At 43.6% G+C, this 25,761-nt stretch overlaps 1 protein-coding gene across 1 annotated transcript in view; it reads right to left on the reverse strand.

Annotated features, from left to right (window-relative positions):
- The window catches only part of Golm1 (golgi membrane protein 1), a 136,064-nt gene extending 118,371 nt beyond the window's left edge, over nt 1–17,693 (reverse strand). The window contains exon 1 of the mRNA XM_045131189.1: nt 17,603–17,693. The gene's annotated coding sequence lies outside the window, so the exon portion shown is untranslated. The remainder of the gene's footprint in view (nt 1–17,602) is intronic.
- Between the last annotated feature and the right edge of the window lie 8,068 nt (nt 17,694–25,761).

The raw sequence follows: 25,761 nt of genomic DNA on the forward strand, positions 1-25,761 counted from the left end.
TCAAGCCTAGAGCCTTCCAGGACTATGGAAACTACTGTCACATCTGGAGGGAAGGGCAAGACTGATGAAGACAGGGAGAGATTCTCAGCACCAAGGACATAGTGAGATAGAGACCTTTACTTAAAGGTCTTTTGTGTTGGGGGGGGGGTCAAAGGTTGTTTTTTTTTTTTTTTTTTAAAGCAAAAGTATATAAAAATGGATACTCTAACAAATATGTCAGTTCCTCTAACCCTTTAACTATTTTTAGTTTTTAAAATTCTCCTTTTCACACAGAATTTTTTATCATAAGTATATGTGAGCAAGATCAGATGACCAATGTCAGCAAGGCAGAAACAACACAGCTTTTGCAAATAGAAGTGTGGCCACATCTCTGTCCCTTCCACTGGAATGGCCCCACCTAAACTCAAACCAACAGAGCTAACTACACAAAAGGAATTTCAGAGTCAATGCAATCAGTAAACAGACCTGAACATGCCCTACCCAGCACCCAAGTCTGAAGAACATGATCCCCAGTCATCAGATGGTTTGAAGTTTCAAAATCATTACATTCTACCCCAAGATGTCTGTAAATTGGGACAAACTACAGTCTGGAGCCCATATTGGTCACTGTCTGTAAAATGCAAAGGTTTATTGACACAGACATGTTCATGCCTTTAAGCATCTTTTACAGGTGTACTCCAGCTACAAGGTTGAAGTAACGAGTTACACCACAGACCTGGCACTGGGTGGTTTTAACAGTTACTATCTAATAGTGCTCTTCCTTAATCATGGGAAGATAATGATTAAGTCCACTGTAGTCTGCTTAATGCTCTACTAATTTACCAGGAAGTACAATGAATGCCCTCTTTTCACTTTCCCAACCCACAATTAAAACCTATTTTGAAAGTTTAAAATGTCTAGAAATTGAAACTTTAAAAATAGCAGTCATTGAGATGGCTCAATGGATAAAATACTTGCAACCCAAGCTGGAGCACCTCAGTTTGATCCCTTAGCCCCTGCTCTTATATTAATGTTATTCTCACTTCTAGTTAAAAAAGCTTCTTTTTTCAGACGGCAATGACCACTGGGATGACCCAAAAGGCAACATAGTGCTGAAAAGGAAGGGAGGAGTGTCCACAATGAAACATCTCACACCCTCCAAGGCTTAGGGTCCATTACGAAAGAGGTGGCAGAAAGAATGTAAGAGCCAAAGGAAGGGTACCACTCCTTACATACAACTGTCTGGACAGAAATTGGCCTCGATATCCATGACCTCACAGTGCCTAGCAATACCTAAACAAGACCCTCATAATAGGAGAAAAAGAGGATGACATCAAATTAAAAGAGAGACTAATGGCGAGAGGGAGGGGATATAACAGACAGCAGAGCTATGAAGGGGAAAGTGGGGGAGGGGAGGGAAATACCATGGTTTGTTGTCTGTAAGTATAGAAGCAATATATATATTTTAAGCTGGAGGCAGCCAGGCACAGGGGTGTACACCTTAAATCCCGGCACTTGGGAGGCAGAGGTAGGATTGCCAGGAGTTCAAGTTCAAAGCTACTCTGAGACTTCATAGTGAATTCCAGGGCAGCCTGGGCTATAGTGAAACCCTACCTCAAACAATAAAAAAACAAAAAAAAAAAAAAACAGAGGCCAAGGTGGGCTCATACCAGCACACAGACACTGACAATTGGAACACAAAAACAGAAGAATTTCCCAGAAGTTCATAGCAAGCCCAATAAAGTACAGCAGAACACTCCTGGTGAGGGAAAGGCTAAATCTGGTTCTGACTGGGCTACTTTGCTTTAAAAAGCAGTCAGAGAAATTGAGTTGCTTAGTCATTGTTAGACAAATATTTGTATGTCCATACCTTTACAGGTTGGATTTGCTTTGGGGTTTTTTGTTTGTTTTTTGTTTTTTTTTTCTCCCAGCTTCTCTGGCCTTCTATTTCAGTCACAGTTTAAAGTCCATTATTTGATTAGTGTGTTGAAATTATGGCCCACAAGGCATGGCAGCACACACCTTTAATACTAGCACTCAGAAGGCAGAGGTAAGAGGATCACCGTGAATTTGAAGCCAGCCTGAAACTCCATAGTAAATTCTAGGTCAGCCTGGGCTACAGTGAGACCCTACCTCAAAAAAAAAAACAAAAAAACTGTCCTTTCTCAGCTGGAGAGATGGCTCAGTGGTTAAGAGTAAGACCTGAGGAGGTCTGAGAGACCAGTCAAATTCAATCCCTAAGACCCATAAAAACAGCTGTGCATGTCCATGCATATCTGTAACCCCAGTACTATAGTGCAGCAGAGACCTGAGAACCACCAGTGCTCATAGAAAAAAACAGCATGCTCTGGGATCAATAAGAAATTCTGGCTCAAAAAAAAAAGGAATGAGGCAGTCGCTCTCATACAGGGAGCAGAGCTTACTACGCAGGTAGTCGTGGACCTGGTTGGTGAGAAGATGAGGACAGAGGAGCTGAGTGATGGACACTGACACCTTCCAGGCCTTGAGGGATGCCTAGGATTTGCTTTTGCAGACATCTCACCAGGAACTCCAGGCCCAACCACAGGGTATCACCAAGTGTGACATGTGTTCAGGTGGCAGATTCGCAGCCAATCAATGGCTGCCCATGTTTCTGGGAGATAGTTTTCCACCTCCTCTTTCTGTGAACTCAGCTTATGGGAAGCCCTGACCCCTGCCTTCTGGAAGCTCAGGGATAAGGGAAGAAGCAAGTCCCTGTTCCTCCTGTCCCTGTAAGGCAATCCAGAGTCCTCAGAGCCATCGCAAATGAAGTCTCCTCCGGAAAGCCCTGGACCTTCTTGGCACCAGACCCAACTAAATCCACCCCATGTCTCCTGGTTCACAGTCATTTTAGCAGCACATGAATCTTGATCCACGATGGACCATGGCAGAATGAAAAGAATGTTCCCAGAAGTGCCTCAGGATCCACCCCACATACTGGCTCAGGAAGCTGGGCTGAGGGTCTAGAAGTTTCATCTCATGTTACCACTGCATGAGCAATTTATGGATGCTCCCTGGGAGGGATGCACTTAATTGGCTCAGAGGTAAAACTGGGAGCTCTGGGAGAAGGAGGCCTCACCGCACCCTGAATTCAGGCCCAATTTGAAACTTGCTTCCATTTTTTACTTCCTCCTGGAATCTGAGGTCCTGGGTACTGATGGCAAGCCTGGTGTGGGGGCCTTCACTGTTACCTGGGAGGCTGGATTGAGCCACCTTTCTGTAGCTTCACCCACAACATATGAAAGCCTCCATGGCTGGGTAAGCTCCCTGTGAGGTTCCCAGGGAAGGAGAGTCCTTCGGGGGGGGGAGGGGGGAGAGGCATGTTGTGGTGTGATTCAGGTGTCCCCCGTAAACTTAGGTGTTCTGAATGCTAGATTCCCAGATGATGGAGATTTGGGAATTAATACCTCCTGGAGGCAGTGGATTGTTGGGGGCAGGCTTATGGGTACTATAGCCAGTTTCCCCTTGCCAGTATTCAGCACACTCTCTTGCTGATATTTTCTGTCTGATGTTGGCCAGGAGGTGATGACCACCCTCTGCTCATGCCATTGTTTTGATCTGCCATCGTGGAGCTTCCCCTCAAATTTATAAAGCAAAATAAACCTTTTTTCCCACAAGCTGCTCTTGGTCAGGTATTTTCTGGCAGCAATGCAAACCTGACTGCAACAGTAAAGTTGTTACTGAGAGTGGCATCATTGCTGCTAGATACCTGTGTGGCTTTTGGCCTTTTACAACTGCTTTGCAAGAGGAATGTGGAAGGATTTGAAACCTTGGCCTAAGAGATACCTTGCAGAGCTGTAAGTACAGCTTGATGACTATTCTGGTCAGAGTTGAAAGACCTGAATGCAGTAAGAACTAAGGACTGTGAGGTTTGGCTTATGAAGATGAGAAAGAGCTTTGCCTGCACTGGGCTAGCAGCTTGTGTGAGAGGCTTGCTGTTATGCTCATGTCCTAAGAACTTGGGCAGGATTGCTTTGTGTAGAAATGGACTGGTGTGAGCCAAGGGATATGGCACAGAAATGAAATCTTTGGGCTTAAACTGCTGCCTGTTCAGCTGCAATTATATGAGAGATTACAGCCTTTGAGATTGGGGAAACATGACACACGTAGACTCTTTTGAAGAGGTCTGAGTGCTCAAGGAGCATCCTGTTCTTCAAAATCTGCTTTGTTCTCCCCTGGATTAACAAATTGACACCCTACCTGGTATGGAGTATAAGAAATGCAGGAAAGAGAGGGTCATAGAGTTTGCAACATGGTTCTTGTGTTTTGGAAATGGCCATGGGCAGTGTGAAGCAGATTTGCTGGATGCCTGCACGGAGAACCAATGGAGCTGTGAGGATGAACTGTGGATTGCAGTGCAAACCCAGTGGAGATGCCAGAACCACGAGATGGCTGCTAAGGAAAGCAGCAAGCCCCAGTGAAGTTTTCCAGGACCGTGAGTAGCCTAGCTGGAGGGGCATAATTGGAACTCCAGAGACTTGTTGCCAGTTAGAATTATTGGATTTAGAGCTGGGCGTGGTGGCAAACGCCTTTAATCCCAGCACTCAGGAGGCAGAGGTAGGAGGATTGCCATGAGTTCAAGGCCACCCTGAGATGACAGAATTAATTCCAGGTCAGTCTCGACCAGAGTGAGACCCTACCTCGAAACCCCCCCCCCCAAAAAAAAGAATTATTGAACTTGGAGATTTGTCACTGATTAGAGTTGTTGGACTTGGTACTACAGAGTTTGATATTTGTTTGGCCTTGATGTTTTAAATCTTGTATTTATTGAATATTTCTTTGCTATGCCTAATGCCATTTTTTTAAAGATTTTTATTTATTAGAGAGAGAGAATGGGCATGCCAGGGCCTTCAAACTGCTGCAAACAAACTACAGACACTTGTGCCACCTTTGTGCATCTGGCTTTACATGGGTCCTGGGGAACTGAACCTGGGTCCCTTCTCTCCAGTTCTCCCCCCCCCATACACCAGTGTTATATTTTGCAGTGTGAATGTTTATTCTGTGCCATTACAAGTTTTCTGAGGTTGTCTTGATAAAAAAAAAAAGGAATGAACTGAAGAACAATAGAGCAGGACAGCCAACATTCCAATCCAACCATTGCAGGCAAGTGCACCATGCCCCAGGCAAGCACATGGGGAGCTACATGGACATATACATATGCATACACCACACACACACTGCATTACACACACATTATAACACACATTATATACATACACAAGCTAAATAAATATATATATATTTTAATTCTGTCCCTTCAATTCATCAAGAGCACATCAATTCACAAGACTGATCATCAGCAACAGTAAAATCATGGCATTAAGCTATGCAACAGTTGTTATTGTGAGACCAAATATAACCATTTTTTTAAAATAAGGCCCAGGCCTGACTTAGATAGAGAACTAGCCAGCCAATGTGCTGACCTTTTGCTTCTGTAAACTTTGCTTGCTTAATTGCTGCCTTTCCCCCTAAAAATCTCCACTTCAAGGACATTGCAGAAACACTCCACTGGGGGGGAGGTCCGACCACTTGCTTAGATAAGAAACTTAAGAAACTGAGGAATCTCCACTTCAAGGGCAATGGAGATGACTTCATCTACCTAGAGTTCCCCTAGCTCCTGCCCACAACTTTGCCTGCTGAAAACCCAAGCCAATCAGAACTGTTTAAATCAACCAATCATGTATCTATGCCCTACTTCTTTGTTCGAATTCCTATATGAACCCCTTCCCCCAAAAGAAAGGGGCTCTCTCCCTCACTACCACTGTGCCGGACTGTGGGGACGGAGCCCAGGCCTAGGCTTGCAATAAAGAAACCTGTTGCTTTTGCATTCGAGTGTCTCGGCTTCTGTGCGGTTCTCTGGGTGACTCCTGGATGACTAGGGGACTTGGCTCCTGGTCAGGGGTCTTGGCACAACAGTTATGGGTAACAAGTAATACACAAAAGTGAAGTGAAAAAAGTAATTAGTGAATAGTTTTGAAAAAAAAAACTTTATAACACATCCAATACATGAATGTATTTTTCTGTACAATTAAAATGCAGAGGAATGGCTAGAGAGATGGCACAGTGGTTCAGGTATATTGCATTCAGGTTTGCATTGCAGGCAGAAAACACCTGACCAATAGTAGCTTATGGGAAACAGAGGGTTTATTTTGGCTCACAGACTAGATGGGAAGCTCCATGATAGCACAGGGAAATTATGTCATGAGCAGAGGGTGAACATCAACTCCTGGCCAAGATCAGATGGACAACAGCAACAGGAGAGTGTACCAAACACTGGCAAGAGGAAGCTGGCTATAACACCTATAAGCCCACCCCCAACAATACAATGCCTCCAGGAGGCTTTAATTCTCAAATTGCCATCAGCTGGGAACATGGTATTCAGAATACCTAAGTTTATTGGAGACACCTGAATCAAATAACCACATTCCACCCCTGGCCCCATAAACTGATAACTATCCATGATGTAAAATGCAATGCATTCAGTCCAACTTCTAAGTCTCTATCATCAATCCTAATGATGTTCAACCATCCTCATAATCCAAGGTTTTTTAACTGAGCCATAATACAAAAAAAAAAAAAAAATCCCCCCAAAACCCATAATGGCACAGAATAAACATTAACACTGCAAAAGATGGCACTGGGTATAACAAAGAAATATTCAGCCAATATAAGATTTAAACAGGGCAAACATCAAACTCTAGTTCCAAGTCCAACAACTCTAGTCAGTCATAAGTCTCCAAGTCTGATAATTCTAACTGATGACAAGTCTCTGGAGTTCCAATTTACCCCTTCAGTTAGGCTACTCACAGTCCTGGAAAACTTCATCCAGTACCAGCAGCTCTTCTTGGCAGCCATCCCATAGTCTGGGCATCTCCATTGGGTCTCTGTTGCAACCCACAGTTCATCCTTCTGGCTTTATATGATCTCCATGAAGGTAATCTGACAAGCCTGCTTCACAAGGCCCATGGAAATTTCCAAAATACAAAATCATGTTTTGATTTCAATGACCCTCACTTTCCTGTACTTGTTATACTCCATAATACCAGATGGGCTGCCAACTTGTTAATCCAGGGGGAATGAAGCTGACTTTGAAGAACAGGGCACTCCTTCAGCATTCAGGCCTCTTCCAAAGAACCTATATTCTTCCTGTTGTCCCAATGCAGGTCAGCTAGCCCAAATTTGAATGGTTGTAATCTCTCAAACAATTGCAGCTGAACACGCAGCAGTTTTGGTCCAAAGACTTCACTTTTTTCTGTACCATATCCATCGGCTCATACCGGTCCATTTTTATGCAAAGCAGTCCTGCACAAGTTCTCAGGACACAGGTATAATAGCAAACCTCTCACCCAAACTGCTTGTAGCCCAGTCCAGTCAAAACTGTTTCTCACCTTTATAAGTCAAACCTCACAGTCCATAGTTTTTACTGCATTTAGGTGTTTCAACTCTGACCAGAATAATCCATCAAGCTGTACTTACAGCATTGCAAGGCATCTCTTAGGCCATTATTTCAAATTCTTCCACATTCCTTCCTCAAAAATCAGCCCCAAAAAGCCAAAAGCCACACATTCAGGTATCTAGCAGCAAAGATCCCACTTCTCGGTACCAAGTTCACTGTTGTAATCAGTTTTCACTGCTGCCTGAAAACACCCAACAAAGAGGAGCATGTAGGAAAAAATGGGTTTATTTGGGCTTACAGACTTGAGGGAAAGCTTCATGATGGCAGGGGAAATTTATGTCATGAGCAAAGGGTGGACATCTCCTCCTGGCCAATATCACATAGACAATAGCAACAGTAGTGTATGCCAAACATTGGCAAATGGCGGCTGGCTATGACACCCATAAGCTCACCCCCAATAATACACTGCCTCCAGGAGGCTTTAATTGCCAAACTGCCATCAGCTAGGGACCTAGCATTCAAAACACCCAAGTTTATGTGGGACACCTGAATCAAACCACCACAAGGCAGTTGCCTGCAAAGCCTAAATACCTTGGTACAACTCCCCAGCACCCACATAAAGCCAGATACACAAAAAGGCACATGCATCTAGAGTTCATTCACAGTGGCAAGAAGCCCTGTTGCGTCCATTCTGCCTTTGTCTCTCTCTATGCTTGCAAATAAATAAATATATTCTTTTAAAAAATAAGATGGACCTCATTGGGCAGTCGCACTGGGATAGCATCCTAAAGGAAAACTTTTTTAAAAAAGGAAAGGAAAATGCAGAGGAAGTCTAAGGATACATGTAAATATCATATAATGAGAATGGAAGTATATAAAGGAAGAAAGGAATAAAGCTTCCCCCGTTACTCTTAAGTTTCATTTTCTTCAGTGAACATGTTTTTAATACAAAATCCAAACAAGGGTCTGTGGTGGCTTCTCCTGGGGCTGGGCATGCTCTTTGTGGCGCGAGGCTTCATATTCCCCTCCGCCACTCAGCCTTTCACCATGGAATGGACCCAGGCGGGCACACAGCAGGCGACCCCGGGGAGGGAGGGCCGCTCAACTGGGGTCCCAGCGCCAGCTTGGCTTCGGTCCACGGCGGCCCTGCGGGGCGGAGGGCCGACATGAGCTCGGCCTGGGTCACCGCCTCCGAGACTGCACATACTTGCATGTACCTGTGGGCGTTGGGCCTGGCGCCCGGCTCAACCACCAACACGGGGCGGGAAGATCCTATCGTACCAGCACCTCCACGTGAACATGTTTGACAGGATGAACCATGATGCCTTTCATATAGTTTATTTTTTGTTTCAAACGCTAGATGCATCTCTCACCAGAGAAATTTTCAAAGTTTGCTGGCCTCTGCTTGATCAAAAAAGTGACACAGAATTCCGGAAACATTGCTGTGAGTGGTTAAAAAAAATATCTACTGAATGTGGAAGTAGCTTTCCTCAAGTTGTTGGCTCATTATTTCTTTCTCCTAGAGGTCCTAAATTTATTCATCTGATATACCATTTTGCAAGATATGTTGCAATAAAATACATTAAGACCAATTCTAAAAAGTCTTCTCTACATTTTGCAGACACATTTAATGTAAAGCCGTAAGATATGCACTTGCCTTGCCAGATGCCATGTAGCACATAACAGATTTTTACGAGTTTTGCAAAGAGACTATTATGTCACCCAAAAATATCAGGAAAATGGTTGGTTAAGCAAGTACAAAATTTGAAGTCAGAATGTGTGGGACTGCAAAATCAAATTTAAAAAAATAGAATCCTGTGATGACCAAAGTAAAATACAAGAGGAAATTCAAAAGGTTCGATCTTTGTGGACTTTAGTGAATGAAACACTCACGTTACAAAGGCAGCACAATGGCACAACTGACAGAAGACATGCTCCGTACTAAGTCAGCTTGATTTAAGGTACTCTAAAAATTGTCATGATGCAAGCAAGGAGCCAAGAAACAGGCCCACAATACTCAAAATTAAGAGAACAAATATTTCAAATATTCTACTTCAACTGGGTCTTCAGATTACAATATCATGTAATTGATACAGAAGTAACAACCACAAATGGGAAGGCCAACTTTATTTGGTAATGAGAAGGATTAAAAACTTAAGGAAAATCTAAGAGGATATAAATAAATCATATGGAAATCTCCTTTCTTGAACAAGGGAACACTCATGAGCCGTAGATTGGTGCTAGAAAATTTTCAATGCCAGGGATGGGATACCGTCCAGTGAGTTGTTGGCCAGGGAGGTCCCTGATGCCCCCAAAACATTGTAGGCCATTGCCGAGGCCCTTGGTTTCCCACCAGGAATAGATGGTAAGACCCTATTGCTGAAGACTACACATACTTGGGCTGCAAGGCCACTGAGAAATCCTGCTAATAACCTCCTCCATGTAGACCAGCTGACAGAAAGCTGGAAGAAGCCATTCTGCATGCAGTTCAATGGCAGAAAGAGAAATCACCAGTGAAGATATCAACAGCGGACACTGCAAGCCTTATATTTGGCCAGCCAGGCCAAATGAGCCAATGGGTGCAATTGTGGCACATCTGTCAAGGTGGAAACCAACTGCCCTCTAATTGGACTGGAGGCCTACTCCATGGGAGGAAATACATCCCTGATACTGAAAACTTAAAACTGGGGTAGTCATGATCCCTAGGGGGATAACGTCTGCTTCTATCTGGCTAAATGTATATACTATGCTTATCAAACTGCCCAGTAAGCACTTCTCTTAATGATCATACCCTTATATTAATGCTACTCTCACTTTTGGTAGAGAATCTTCTCTTTCCAGATGGCAGTGACCTTGGGATGACTCAGAAGGCATCATGGTGCTGGGAAGAAGTGACAGGAGTGCTCAGCACTGAAATATCTCTATCACACCTTCCAAGGCTCAGGGTCCATTGCGGAAAAGGTGGCAAAAAGAATGTAAGAGCCAAAGGAAGGGTAGGATTCCTTACGTGCTCCCCCCAGACACCAAATGGCCTATATATCCATGACCTCACAATGCCTGACACTACCTACATAAGACCATCATAAGAGGAGGAGAAGGGCTGGAGAGATGGCTTAGCGGTTAAGTGCTTGCCTGTGAAGCCTAAGGACCCCGGTTCAAGGCTCGGTTCCCCAGGTCCCACGTTAGCCAGATGCACAAGGGGGTGCACGCATCTGGAGTTCGTTTGCAGTGGCTGGAAGTCCTGGCGCGCCCATTCTATCTCTCTCCCTCTATCTGTCTTTCTCCCTGTGTCTGTCGCTCTCAAATAAATAAATAAAAAATGAACAAAAAAAATATTTAAAAAAAAATAAAAAAGAGGAGGAGAAGATGATGACATCAAAATAAAAGAGAGACTGATTGAGAGGGGGAAGGGATATGATGGAGAATGGAATTTCAAAGAGGAAAGTGGGAGGGAGGAAAGAGGGTATTACCATGGGATATTTTTTATAATCATGGAAAATGTTAATAAAAATTGAGAAAATAAAGACACCCAGAGATTCTTGGGTCTGTGCTCCCCACAGGACTAAGATATGTTTGGCCATGTCCAGCTATTTATTTGGGTTCTGGAGATATAAACTCTGGCAGTCTCAGGGCCACATGCTTGTACAGGAACTGCTCTTAAGCCATATCTGGAAGTCTCTCTCCAGAGCAAGAAACTTCTTTTTGCAGATGTCATGAATACTGGGGAGACTCAAAAATTGCCAAAGTGCTGTGAATAAATGACTGCTGAGTGCTCAGCGCTAAATGAGACGTCTCTATAATGCCCTCCAAGGCTCAGAGAACAATGAGGAAGACAGGGTGGAAAGAATGTAAGAGCCAGAAGACTAGGATTTGAATGATGTCTTCAGGATATGATGTGACCTCACAGTGACTGTTGTCACCTGTACAAAACCTGCAACATTTTCTCATGGATGATGGAGGAGGGCAAAAACAAAAACAAACAAACAAAAAAACAACGTCAAATAGAATTGTAAGACCCAGACATGGTTTTATAGAATTTAATCCCAGCATTTGGGAGGCTGAAGTAGGGGGTTCACAGTGAGTTTTCAGGCCAGCCTAGACTACAAAGTGAGTTCCAAGTCATCCTGAGCTAGAGTGAGACTCTGCCTAGCAAAAAAATAAATTAGATGAGGATCTAGTTGCACATAACACAGAATTCAAAAGAAGGAGGAGAGCAGACAACAGAAGGTAATGGAAGGGGATTATGATCAAAATACATTATACACATATATAAAAATTGTCAATAAAAGGTTTTTAAAAATTATTTCTAGGGCTGGAGAGATGGCTCAGTGGTTAAGGTTAAGCGGTTAAGCATGCAAAGCAAAACAACCCAGGTTCAGTTCCCTAGTGCCCACATAAAGGCAGATGCACAAAGTGGCGCATGTATCTAGAGTTCGTTTGAAGTGGCTAGAGACCCTGATGTACCCATTCTCTCTCTCTCTCACTCTCTCCTATCTCTGTCTCTCTGTGACTGTAAATAAATAAAACATTTTTTTAAAATTACTTCTATTTTTTGCAGATATCTATAAAAATTTGTAATTTTTTTTCCTTTTCCCAAACAAGTACTTTACTTATTATTTATTGGTGTGTATGCATGTTAATATGAGTGGAATACAGAAGCACACTTGCAAAAAAGCATGCATGTGGAAGTCATGTGACAACTTTGGGGTGTTGGTCCTCACCTACCTCACTTCATTTTGAGGTAAGGTCTCTCATGCTTGCTTCACTGCTCCATTTTGCAGGCTATCTGGCCCATGAGCTTCCTGCAGATTTTCCTGTCTTTACTGCCCTTCTCCCCACAGACATGCAGCAATTACAAACACCAGGTAGCAAGTCCAGGTTGTACATAGGTTCTGGGAATGTCACCTCAGGTACTCACTTAGGCAGCTAGTGATTTATCTACTAAGCCAACTCCCAACCTCAATAAATCCCTTTTTTAAAAAGAGATGTTATTTCTGGGCTGGAGAGATGTTTGAGCAATTAAGGCATTTGCCTGCTAAGGGTAAGGACCCAGGTTTGATTCCCCAGTACCCACGTAAGCCAGATGTAAAAGGTAGCACATGTGTCTGGATTTTGTTTGCAGTGGCCAAAGCCCTAGCACACCGATTCTCTCTGTGTGTCTGTCACTTCCTCACTCTCTCAAATAAATAATTAAGATATTTAAAAAGATGATGTTGTGGTCAGGTTCTCAATGCTGGTAGAAATCACCCAACTAAGAGCAGCTTATGGGAAAAAGAGGTTTATTTTGGCTTATAGGCTCAAGGGGAAGGTTTATGATGGCAGAGGAAAATGGTGGTATGAGCAGAGGGTGGACATCAACCCCTGGCCAACTTAAGATAGACCACAGCAACAGGAGAGTGTGCCAAACACTGGGATTGGGAAACTGACTATAACATCCATAAGCCCACCCCCAACAATACACTCCCTCCAGGAGGCGTTACTTCCCAAATCTCCATCAGCTGGAAACCTAGCAGTCAGAACACCTAAGTTTATGGGGGACACCTGAATCAAACCACCACATTCTGCCCCTGGCCCCCATAAACTGATATCCATACATGATGTAAAATACAATGCACTCAGTTCAACTTTAAAAGTCTCCATAGTTTTTACCAATCCCAATGATTTTCAAACATCCCCATAATCCAAGATCTTTTAACTGAGCCATAATACCAAAAAGTCACCTCAAAAAACCCATAATGGCACAAAATAAACATTCACACTGCAAAAGATGGCATTGGGCATAGCAAAGAAACATTCAACCAATACAAGATTTAAAACAACTAGGGCAAACATCGAACTCTGCAGCTTCAAGTCCAGCAACTCTAGCCAGTGACAAATCTCCAAGTCCGATAATTCTAACCAGCAACAAATCTCTGGTATTACAATTCCGCCCCTCCAGCTAGGCTACTCACAGTCCTGGAAAACTTCATTGTGGCTGGCAGCTTTCCTTAGCAGCCATCCCGTAGTCCTGGCAGCTCCACTGGGTCTCCACTGCAATTCACGGTTCATCCTCACGACCCCACAGGGTCTCCATGCAGGCATCCAGCAAACCTGCTTCACACTGCCCATGGCCATTTCCAAAAAACAAGACCATGCTGCAAACTCAATGACCCTCTCTTTCCTGCATTTCTTATACTCCACAATACCAGGTAGGGTGCCCATTTGTTAATCCAAGGGGAAATAAAGCAGTCTTTGAAGAACAGGACACTTCTTGAGCACTCAAGTCCCTTCAAACGAGTCTACATTCTTCCTGTTACCCCAGTACAGGTGAGCTAGCCCAGTCTCAAAGGTTGTAATCTCTCAATTGCAGCTGAACGGGCAACAGTTCACCCAAAGATTTTTCTTTCTGTGCCATATCCCTCTGCTCACTCTAGTTCGTTTCTATGCAAAGCAACCCTGCACAACCTCTCAGGACACAGGCAAAAGAACAAGCTTCTTACACATACTACTGGCCTAGTCCAAGCAAAGCTCTTTCTCACCCTCATAAGCCTAACCTCACAGTCCACAGTTCTTACTGTATTCAGGTCTTGCAGCTCTGACCAGAATAGTCAATCAAGCCATACTTACAGCACCGCAAGGCATCTCTTAGGCCAAGGTTTCAAATCCTTCCACATTCCTCTTGAGACAGCTCCAAAAGGCCAAAGCCAAACAGTCAGGTGTCCAGCAGCAATCCCACTCCTCAGTTCCACTTTACTGTTGCAGTCCGGTTTGCACTGCTGGTAAAAATCACCCAACCAAGAGTAGCTTCTGGGGGGAGAGGAAGGTTTATTTTGGCTTACAGGCTCAAGAGGAAGCTCCATGATGGCCGGGGCAAACGATGGTATGAGCAGAGGGTGGACATCACCCCCTGGCCAACATAAGGTGGACAATAGCAACAGGAGTGTGTGCCACACACTGGCATAGGGAAACTGGCTATAATACATAAGCCCACCCCCAACAACAAATTCCCTCCAGAAGGCGTTAATTCCCAAATCTCCATCAGCTGGGAACCTAGCAGTCAGAACGCCTAAGTTTATGTGGGACACCTGAATCAAACCACCACAGATGCTATTTCTTAAATTAGGTCTTAAAAGAAATGAATCCATTAAGTTGTTTTTATTTTCTAAAGAAAAAAAAAAGCCACTAACAATAACATAAGTTGTTTAAAGGAGAAAAAAAAAAATTCTGTCTCATCCTTCCTCCCCTCCCTTTGCCACCCCAGGACACTTCAGGGCCCAGACCATCTTCAAGCTCTAACAGTGCTCAGAAACACCTGTTGAAACTCATTCTCCATCCTTCCAAATGGTCCCCATAGAAGACTTGTCCCCCCCCCACCACAGCTTCTGCCTTAAGTGCTTCTGATGTACAAAGCAAACCGGCCATACAAGGTCACTGAGGAACACGGCCATATAAACACAGAACTACTACAGGTAGTCCTGAGCCCTACAGGGTCAGAGGTGTTCCCTGTTTCTGCCCTATCCCTACAGGACAAACAAATGCAAAATCTTTCCATTTGCAGCAGTAACTAGACTTGCAGCTAGCAACTGGAAAGTAGATGGCACCCTTAGCTCATAATGGTCAAGTCATAGCAACCCGGCCCTCCTCTCCAAGTCATTTCTTCCTTTACTTTCTTCACTTCATTACAAAACCAACTTTTGTTAAATTTTTACTAGCATGCATTATATGTGAATTATACATAATAGGTTTTATTCTGACATTACATACATGTATATAATGTATTTTGATCATTCTCACCCATCATCCTGTCTTGTTCTTCTCCCACTTCTGCTGATCCCTTTCTTCTTTCCAACTACTCCCCTTCTATTTTCATGTCCTTTGTGTATGTGAGCACAACCAATGAAACCTTTTTAATCTCAGCACTGGAGAAGCAGAGGTAGGAGAATCGCCATGAGTTCAAGGCAACCCAGAGACTACATAATAAATTCCAGGTCAGCCTGGACTAGAGCGAGACCTCGTCTTGAAAAAACTGACAATTTCTCCAAAGAAGGACCATATGTTCTAAAAGCTAACTTCTTCAAACATCTTAAAAAATTCTTCTTGTCGAAAGACACCTTCAGAAATGTCTGATGTAGGAACAGTAAGTCTTAGTAAGTTACTAGTTTTGTATGTACAAAGTAAAATTATAACATCAAGAGCTTCATTGTTTTGTACAACAAATAGGAACTGGAAGGTAGACCCAACAGGACTGCCCCAGTTTTACTGCTTCCCAGGTCTCACGACCTCCCAAGTTCAATTGTCCAAATTTGAGTTAATTTGATGGCTACCAAGTCAGTCATTCAAATGCTGCTCAATAATTCATTAAGCTGCTATACATCTTATTCCCTCCCCTCTAAGAATGATTCTCAAGGTGTGCTGTAGGATGTGGAGACCCCAATCAGAAAAAGGAAACCTCAAGTCCCAAAAGGCTTGAGTTTGGATTTTTAGACTGGACATTAAGACATCTGAAAATGGCTAACTCATTTTGCCTTCTTAAGCTCTATCCTGTGAGACCAAATATAACCATTTAAAAAATAAAAAATAAAAAAAAGGCCCAGGCCTGACTTAGATAGGGAACTAGCTGGCTAATGTGCTGACTTTGCTTGCTTAATTGCTGCCTTTCCCCCTAACGTTTCTGAGGAATCTCCACTTCAAGGACATTGCAGAAACACTCCACTGCGGGGGGTGGGGGTGGGGGGGTCTCCGACCACCTGCTTACCACCTGCTTAGATAAGAAACTGAGGAATCTCCACTTCAAGGACAATGGAGATGACTTCATCTGCCTGGAGTGCCCCTAGCTCCTGCCCACAACTTTGCCCTCTGAAAACCAAGGCAATCAGAACTGTTTAAATCAACCAATCATGTATCTATGCCCTACTTTTTTGTTCGAATTCCTATATTAACCCCTTCCCCCAAAACAAAGGGGCTCTCTCCCTCACTACCACTGTGCCGGATTGTGGGGATGGAGCCCAGGCCTAGGCTTGCAATAAAGAAACCTGTTGCTTTTGCATTTGAGCTTCTGTGGCAGTTCTCTGGGTGACTCCTGGATGACTGGGGGACTTGGCTCCTGGTCAGGGGTCTTGGCACAACAATCCCACTTATCTGGTGCTGACTTAACTCTCCTTGGAGAATCGGCTTCTCTTTTCAGATGGATGCAGAGAACCTGAGAAGAGAAATCAGCCCATCGCACCTCACCAGGGCCCCAGCTGAAACCATAGACAATTTGGGGAAATGAGCAAGAGTGCTGCTTTCTTGGTGAACCTGGTACCAGAACAAAAGTGAAGGAGACAGACACAGAGAACACTTGGCTCCTACCAAACCAGATATCCAGAAACACAGAGCCTCCCCAAGACGGTATCACTGAAGTAGACCTAAAATAAATACATCATGGCTCAGGGAAATTTACGGAAGAGGTGGCGTAAAGATTGTTAGAGCCACATTTTACCCATAACTGATGGCTAACCCCACTATGCACGACCCACATTCCCCAATGAGGAGGGTCCCTTCTGAGGAGGAGGAAAGGGAGGAGGCTAACGATGGTACCAACCTGGCTGTATACACACTGTGTACATAACTAAAAAAACAAAACAAAACAAAAACACTTCAAAATTGGGTTTTCCTTTTTTTTTTTTTTTACTTTAAAAGAACCGGCCTGGAGAAATGGCTTCGTGGTTAAAGCACTGGCCTGCAAAGCCTAAAAACCGCGGTTCCATTCCCTAGTACTCAAGTCAAGTCAGACGCACAAAGAAGTGCAAGCATCTGGAGTTGCAGCGGCTGGAGGCCATGGCGCACCCATTCTGTCTTTGAGCTCTCTCTGCTTGCAAACAAATTTGAAAATTAAAATAAATATTTTTGAAAATAGTAAATGTGACGTGAAAGAGTATCAAACCGCTGGCGACTGTTTTCACAACCCAGACAAAGTGAGGTTGCAGCCCAATAGCCAAGGTGGTATGCACTGGACACCAGAGCATCCCTGAGAAGCGGGACTGCTGCTTGGGCCCCGCGAGGCCGCGCGGGGCGAGCGGAAACGGCGGAGACCCCGGCCGCCCGCCGACGCCCGCGAGCCGCGGCCGCTGAGGCGCCACTAGCGCCGGCGTTCGCGCGCTGGCGCGGGATGGAGCTCGCAGGCGCGGCGGCCGGCGGGCAGGCCAGCCTGCCGCTGGGGCTCAGGCTGGGGACGCGGCGGGCACTCACCTGCTTCCTGGGCACCGCGGCCGTCCTCTCCCGCCGGCGCCCCGCGTCCCCCTCGGCTGGCCGCGAGATCCCACCAGGGGGCGCGGGCCGAAGTCCCAGGCCGCGCCTGGGGTCCCAGCGGCGGGCGGACTTCCGGCGCACGCGGCGGGCCCGCCTCTGAGGAGGCTGCGAGGGGAAGCCTTGCATCCCAACCCCTGAATGTTTTGAACCCCAGCCTCCTCCTCCCCCGTCTCCCCGGCCGCAGCACAGTCAAAACTGATGAGCGGTCTGGAGAGTTGGCTTAGCTGTTAAGGCGCTTGCCAGAGAAGCCCAAGTACCCAGGTTTGATTCCCCAGAACCCACATAAGCCAGCTGCACAGTGGCACATATTGTCTGGAGTTTGTTTGCAGAGGCTGGAAGCCTTGGTATGCCCATTTTCTCTTTCTCTCTCTTTCTCTTTCTCCCTCTCCCTTTTCATCTCTGTCCCTCCCCTTCTCTCTCTGAAATAAATGAAATATTTTATTTTAAAAAATGATGAGAGAGCGCCAGGGATGGAGCTCTGTGGCAAAGTGCTGGCCTACCATGGGCAAGGCCTTAAATCCTACCCCCAATTCCACAAACAACAGCACAAAAACTGCCCTGAGTAGAGGACCGGAAAAGCAGGACTAGGAGCACTGTCCTCACTAAATGGTCTTTTACAAAAACTCCAGGGTTACCTATTGACCACCTCCCCACTTCTGTTACCAATGAAGCCTTAGTTCTGTAAATGCACCAGAGCAGCAGTGCCTAGGCACCTGACAGGAGCATCTTCAAGGACTCTCCACAGATGAAGGTACATTCATCATTCAGCAGTGAACTGTTTAGTTTACATGATTTTGGCATGCACTATATTTTTTCTGGTTGTTGATTAGTAGTTTAATCCATTATGATCAGATAGAGTACAATGAATTATCTCAATTTTCCTGTATTTGTTAAAATTTGCTTTGTGTCCTAATATAATATATGGTCAAGTTTGGAGAATGTTCCATGTGATGCTGAAAAGAATGTGTACTCTGCTGCATTTGGATGGAATTTTCTGTAGGTATCTGTTAGGTCCATTTGTTTCATGACATCAATTAATTCAGATGTCTGTCTGTTTATTTTTTTTTTTTTCCAGGATGACCTGTCAATTGATGAGAGTAGAGTATTGAAGTCACCCACTGCAATTGTGCTTGGGGTTATATATGACCTTAAGTCTAATATTGTTTGATGAAATTGGGAACATTCTTGTTAGATGTATATATGCTTAGAATTGTAATGTCCTCCTGTTGAATTTTTCCTTTAATTAATACAAAATGACCTTCTTTATCTTTCCTTTCCCAGACAGCGAGGCTAAGAAGCCTTGAAAAGCAGACGATTCTTCAATTGTTCTCAACCCTGGTCACACAAATGAACTTGTCTGTTAAAAGGATTAAAGCAAGCAGATACTAATGTTCAGTTTTAGAAGTCAGAACGTGGGATACTGGATCTGAATGTTCTATCTGCTTTGCCAATAACAAATGTCTAGCAAATGGTATTAGGGTCAAGAATCATGACTTTAAATTTTCTAGCAGTTATCCTGGAGCTCATTCATTTTGTGGCAGCCTCTCAGGGAAGTAAGGTTCCACAATGCTTTCCCAATACCAGTGTTCCTCTGAGTCACTTGAGTCTGTTTTGAATTCTGACACATGGCCTTCACCTGTCTTTTTATTTTATCTTTATTTTTTTTTATTGGTGTTCAAATCTCTTTTTTAAAATTTTTATTAGCATTTTCCATGATTATAAAAAAAATCCCATGTTAATCCCCCCCACACACTTTCTCCTTTGAAATTCCATTCTCCATCATATTACCTCCCCATCACAATCATTGTACTTACATACATACAATATCAACCTATTAAGTATTCTCCTCCCTTCCTTTCTTTTCCCTTTATGTCTCCTTTTTAACTTACTGGCCTCTGCTACTAAGTATTTTCATTCTTACACAGAAGCCCAGTCATCTGTAGCTAGGATCCACATATGAGAGAGAACATGTGGTGCTTGGCTTTCTGGGCCTGGGTTAACTCACTTAGTATAATCCTTTCCAGGTCCATCCATTTTTCTGCAAATTTCATAACTTCATTTTTCTTTACCGCTGAGTAGAACTCCATTGTATAAATGTGTCACCTGTCTTTTAAGGAGAGGCAAGATCCTTCTGTTTGTTGCCTCTAAGAAACTCACTTCTCCATAAAAGATAGAAACTATCTTAGGGTGAAAGGATGGAAAATGATGTTTCAACAAACGGGCCTAGAAAACAAGCAGGTGTTGGTATCCTAATATCTGACAGGATAGACTTCAAACCAACATTAGTTAAGAAAGATAAAGACGATCACTTTATATTGATGAAAGGAACACTCCAACAGGAGGACATTATAATTCAAAACATGTAGACCATTGGAACAGAATAAAGACCCAGATGTAAGTCCAGGCACCAAGAAGCCATAAATTGTTACTAGAAAAATTTCAGTGCCAAGGATGGGATACTTTCCAGGGAGTTGTTGACCAGAGAGGTCCCTGATGCCCCAAAACATTACAAGCCATTGCCAAGGCTCTTGTTTTCCCACCAGGAATAGATGGTAAGACCCTTTGGCTGAAGACTCCACATGCTTGGGCTGCAAGGTCACTGAGAAATCAAGTTGGAGCTGAGCTGAAAAACTACCTCTCTGTAGACCAGCTGACAGAAAGCTGGGAAAAGCATGTAGCCCTATGGGAGACAGACGTCATCAGTGGAAATAAACAGCAGTGGGCACTGCAAGCCTTAAGTTTGTCCAGCCAGTCCAAATGAGCTAATAGTTCAATAGTGGCATGTCTGTTATGGGGAAACCAATAGCTCTAATTGGACTGGAGGCCCATTCCATGGGCGGAAATACATGCCTAGTACTGAAGACCTAGTCAAAAGCCTATGATGGGGCAGGTCATGAGCCCTAGGGGTATAAAGCCTGCTCTTGTCTGGCTAAATGCATATATTATCCTCGCCAAACTGCACTGTAAGTACTTTTCTTACCATTCATACCCATATATTAATGCTACTCTCACTTTTGGCTAGAGAAACTTCTCTTTTCAGATGGTGATGACCACTGGGATAACTCAAAAGACATCATAGTGCTGAGAAGATGTGATGGAGTAATGTTCAGCACTGAAACATCTCTATCACACCATCCAAGGCTCAGGGTCCATTACAGAAGAGGTGGCAGAAAGAATGTAAGAGCCAAAGGAAGTATAGGACCCTTTACAATGCAATCTTCCAGACACAAAATGTCCTGGATATCCATGACTTCACAGTGTCTATACCACCTACACAAGACCACTATACTAGGAGGAGAAGATGATAACATCAAAATAAAAGACTGATTGAGAGGGGATATGATGGAGAATGAATTTGTAAGGGAATAGTAGGGGAGGGGAAGGAATTATCATGGTTTATTGTCTATAATTATAGAAGCTGTCAATAAAAAAAGTTTTAAAAACTTAAATTGATGTAATTGTGTTTATAAAGAAAAAAAATTAAATTGGAATCCCCTTCTCTGCAAGGAATCTGTTCTCTAGCTATTACCTCTTACTGTGAAATAAACTTTATTCTTAAAAAAAGATAGCATACTCAGAATAATTGAAATAACTCCATGCATTATATCAGACCACAATGCAATAAAGCTAGAGATTAAAAACAAGGGAAACAACAGAAAATCCAATACCTGGAGACTGAACAACTCATTATTAAACAATGCATGGGTAGTCAATAAAATCAAAAAGAAATTAAAACTTTTCTAGAGCTGAATGACAATGAAAATACAACATATCAGAACTTGGGACACAAAGGGACACAATGAAGGCAGTCATTAAAGAATTTTATAGCATTAAGTGGCCACATTACAAAAACAGACAGATCAAATCAATAACTTAACCATCCAGTGGAAGGCATTGGAAAAGCAAGAAGAATCCAAACCCAATAGTGCCAGATATAAAGAAAATCATGATCAGAACAGGAAATGAATTAGAAGTTAAGAAAACAATTTTTAGGGCTGGAGAGATGGCTTAGCGGTTAAGCGCTTGCGTGTGAAGCCCAGGAACCCTGGTTCGAGGCTCAGTTCCCCAGGACCCACATTAGCCAGATGCACAAGGGGGCGCACGCGTCTGGACTTCGTTTGCAGTGGCTGGAAGCCCTGGCGCACCCATTCTCTCTCTTTCTCTCTCTGTTGCTCTCAAATAAATAAAAAGTTAAAAGAAGAAAACAATTTTTAAAAATTGATGAAAGAGTTGGGCCACATGCCTTTAATTCCAGCACTCGGGAGTCAGAAGTAGGAGGATTGCCTAGAGACCACCCTGAGACTACCTAGTGAATGCCAGATCACCCTGGGATAGAGTGAGACCCTACCTCAAAAAAAAGAAAAAAAAAAAAAAAGGAAAAGAAAGGTTATCCAGGAAAGAATAATGCACACCTGAGAGTAAAGGTGTGGGCTTATGAAGGAAGGGTAGTAAGTAAATGTTTTTACCTATATAGGATTGTATAGGATTTTGACAGCTCTTATAGTAAATCTCTCAAGTTTGCTAAGGACATCTTCCTTTTCACAACATTGCTCAAAGATTGTAATTTATAAGTCTGAAAGTTTAAAATTTTTTCTTTTGTAAACAAGTTTACGAAGGGTGTTGTTTAGATTGTTATGGAGTCCAGTGTCACACAAGTAAGACCATTGACTCACGGAATGTGAGGCCACGTTTTATTGGATAGAAAGAAAGAAAAAGAGGAAATCTGGTGCAGCAGGTCTGCATCTCAGAGTTTGAGATGTCAAGATGCAACCCTGATCTGTTGGGAGTGTCAGCTTTTGTTGGAAATAACCACATGATGTTTATAATAAAAACAGGATCAGGAGTTAAACCACAAAGTTGCATACTGTTAAACAAAGGGGGGATATTACAAGAAGTCACAAGGTTACATAGGTCACATAGGCGGAACTGAGGCAAGAAACATTCTATGCTATGTAATCACAAAGATCTCTAGAAACAAAGAGATACAGGGAGTCATGGCACATTGCACAGAGGGATCATCCCCTTCCTTTTACATTCCATTTTCCATTTCCTCCTCTTATATGACACTAAGTCAGATCTTTGATTCATGAATAACAGTGTCTAGGGAGTTTTCACCTAAGGGGGTGTATTGTGTCTGAAATACCAGTTTAACAGAATTTATTCTTTTCTTTATATATCTACTTAGAGCATTAATAATGCAGGCTCCTATGGTAAGGCCTAAGAGCAGTAGTATCAGGGGGCCAGCAATAGAAGAGACAAGGGAAGTTAGCCATGGAGACCAACAAAACATAACCAATTACTAGTGGCCCATCTTTGAAGTTCTCTTTCTTTGAGATTTTCTCTAACTAAAGCCAGTGTATTTCAGTTATTTCTGACTGATTGGCATAAAAGCAAGAAGTTTTACCTAAAGCCATACATAGGCCCTTGGTTCCAATATCCCAATACAGTATCTCTTGATCTGAACTCTGTTGCCAAGCTGAAAAGGATGGGGGCAAACAGGGTGTGTCTGAAAAGCAGCCTTGATTGCTGGACCAATGGACTCTTGGACTCTTTGTAAGGCTTGTATAGAAAGAATCCGTTCATTAGTAAAGTCAGTTATGTGTTCAAGACCCGCCCTGAGCAGAATGGGGGTAGAGGTTCCATACATAATTTTAAATGGAGTAATTCCTTTTACATAAGGGGTACACTTGGCCCTTAACAGGGTGGAAGGGAAGGAGTCCCACCCATCCTTCTCTAGGGTTAATTTAGTTAAAGTGTCCTTCAAGGTCTGATTTATCCTTTCTACCTGTCCTGAACCTTGGGGATCTTAGGCACAATGTAACTTCCAGTTAATCCCCAATGGCTAGGTTAATTCCCTAGTGATTTGTTTTGTTTTGTTTTGTTTTGTTTTGTTTTGTTTTGTTTTTCAAGGTAGGGTCTCACTCTAGCTCAGGCTGACCTGGAATTCACTATGTAGTCTCAGGGTGACCTCAAACTCACAGTGATCCTCCTACCTCTGCCTCCCAATTGCTGGGATTAAAGGCGTGTGCCACCACGCCTGGCTCCCTAGTGATTTTTGAAAGAAAGGCAGGCCCATTATCTGATCTTATCCTGAGACACAACCCATAGCAGGGGAATTATCTCCTCTAACACTTTCTTAGTCACTATTTGGGTTGACCCAGACAATGGATTATGGCTACTTTAGCAGGTGCCCAAGTGGCAGCCAATAAATGCAAATTTCAGTTTTTATTTTTAATGTCTTTACCTTCTGCTTGCTAATAGCCCTCACTCCAAGTAGATGGCCCTATGTACATGTGCCATGGCAAAGGTATAATGGCTGTCTGGGTAGATATTTACTGTTTTGTCTTTTCCCAATATCAGAGCTGCCTTGGTCAGTGCTATCAATTCAGCTTTCTGAGCTGATATACCCCAAGGTAGGGTCTCAGCCCAAAAGGTTTTTTCCAAAGAAATTACAGCTGCCCCTACATAATTGATTCCATCCACAACAAAGCTGCTGCCATCAGAATACATCACCAGATCAGGGTCCAGCCAAGGCACATCTGTCAGGTCTGGGCAGAGTTCATAGAAGGTGGAGGTGATCTCTAGGCAGTCATGCAGAGGAATTGATGTCTCATCAGTTTCTGGCATCAGGGAGGCTGGGTTCAAAGCCTTAATTTGGCAAAGCTGTATCCTTGGTTGATCTAAGAGCAAGGCCTGATAGTGGGTAATGTGAGATTTTGAGAGCCATCAGTCTGGGGGGCTCTTTAAAAGAGTCTCTATCATATGTGGGACCATATTGATAAAGTCTAGCCCAAGTTTAATTTGTCAGCATTCTGTCAGAATAGCAGTAGCTACAGCAATAGCCCAGAGACAAGGGGGCCAACCAGTGGCTACTGAGTCTAGCTTTTTGGACATGTAGGCCACTGGGCAATGTCATGGCCCCAGTCTTTAAGTTAGGATTCCCCTGACTGCCCCCCCCCTTTTTTTTTCTGAGGCTGGGTTTCACTTTAGGTCAGGCTGACCTGGAATTCACTATGTAGTCTCAGGGTGGCCTTGAACTCACGGCAATCCTCCTACCTCTGCCTCCCAAGTGCTGGGATTAAAGGTGTGCACCACCATACCTGGCCTGTCCCCTTTTTATTCATGTACAAGTGAAAGAGCTTGGTTAAGTCTGGAAGTGCCAGGGCAGGGGCTGATGTCAGAGCTGACTTTAGTTCTTAGAATGCTTGTTTCTCATTTTCAGTCCAATTCAAATCTTTCTCTCATGGCCTCATATAGTGGCTTGGCTAATTCAGCAAACCTTGGGATCCAAATTCTGCAATACCCTACAGCTGTGAGGAAATGTAGGATCTGTCTTTTAGTGGGGATTTGAATGATGGCTTGAATCCTAGAGGCTGACAGCATACTCTTACCTTCTTGGAGTCATGTCCTAAATTGGTTGCCTAACACACACACAGTTGAACCTTCCTGGCTGATACACGATAGCCCAGATGTTATAATTTGTTCAGGAGATACTCTGTGGCAGAGAGGCATTCCTCCTCCATTTTTGCAGCTAGCTAGGAGGAGGTCATCCATGTAGCATAAGAGAGTTGCCTCAGGTGTTTCCTTGTGAAAGTGTCTATGAAAAGCCTCATCAAAAAGGGTTGTGCCGGGCGTGGTGGCGCATGCCTTTAATCCTAGCACTCGGGAGGCAGAGGTAGGAGGATCGCCATGAGTTCAAGGCCACCCTGAGACTACAGAGTTAATTCCAGGTCAGCCTGGACCAGAGTGAGACCCTACCTCGAAAAAACCAAAAAAAAAAAACAAAACAAAAAGGGTTGTGGAAGGGGGCGCACGCGTCTGGAGTTCGTTTGCAGAGGCTGGAAGCCCTGGCGTGCCCATTCTCTCTCTCTCCCTCTATCTGTCTTTCTCTCTGTGTCTGTCGCTCTCTAATAAATAAATAAATAAAAATTAAAAAAAAAAAGGGTTGTGGAATTTTTAAGTCCCTGTGGAAGCCTGGTCCAGGTTAGTTGCCCACTGGTGCCTTGTTCCAGGTCTGTCCATTCAAAGGCAAGAAAAAAAAAAAAAAAAGGTTGACTTCCCTTTGCCAATGGGATACCAAAGAAAGCAACTTTTAGGTC

Source organism: Jaculus jaculus, chromosome 12 (genome assembly GCF_020740685.1).
Source record: "Jaculus jaculus isolate mJacJac1 chromosome 12, mJacJac1.mat.Y.cur, whole genome shotgun sequence".
Taxonomy (NCBI): domain Eukaryota; kingdom Metazoa; phylum Chordata; class Mammalia; order Rodentia; family Dipodidae; genus Jaculus; species Jaculus jaculus.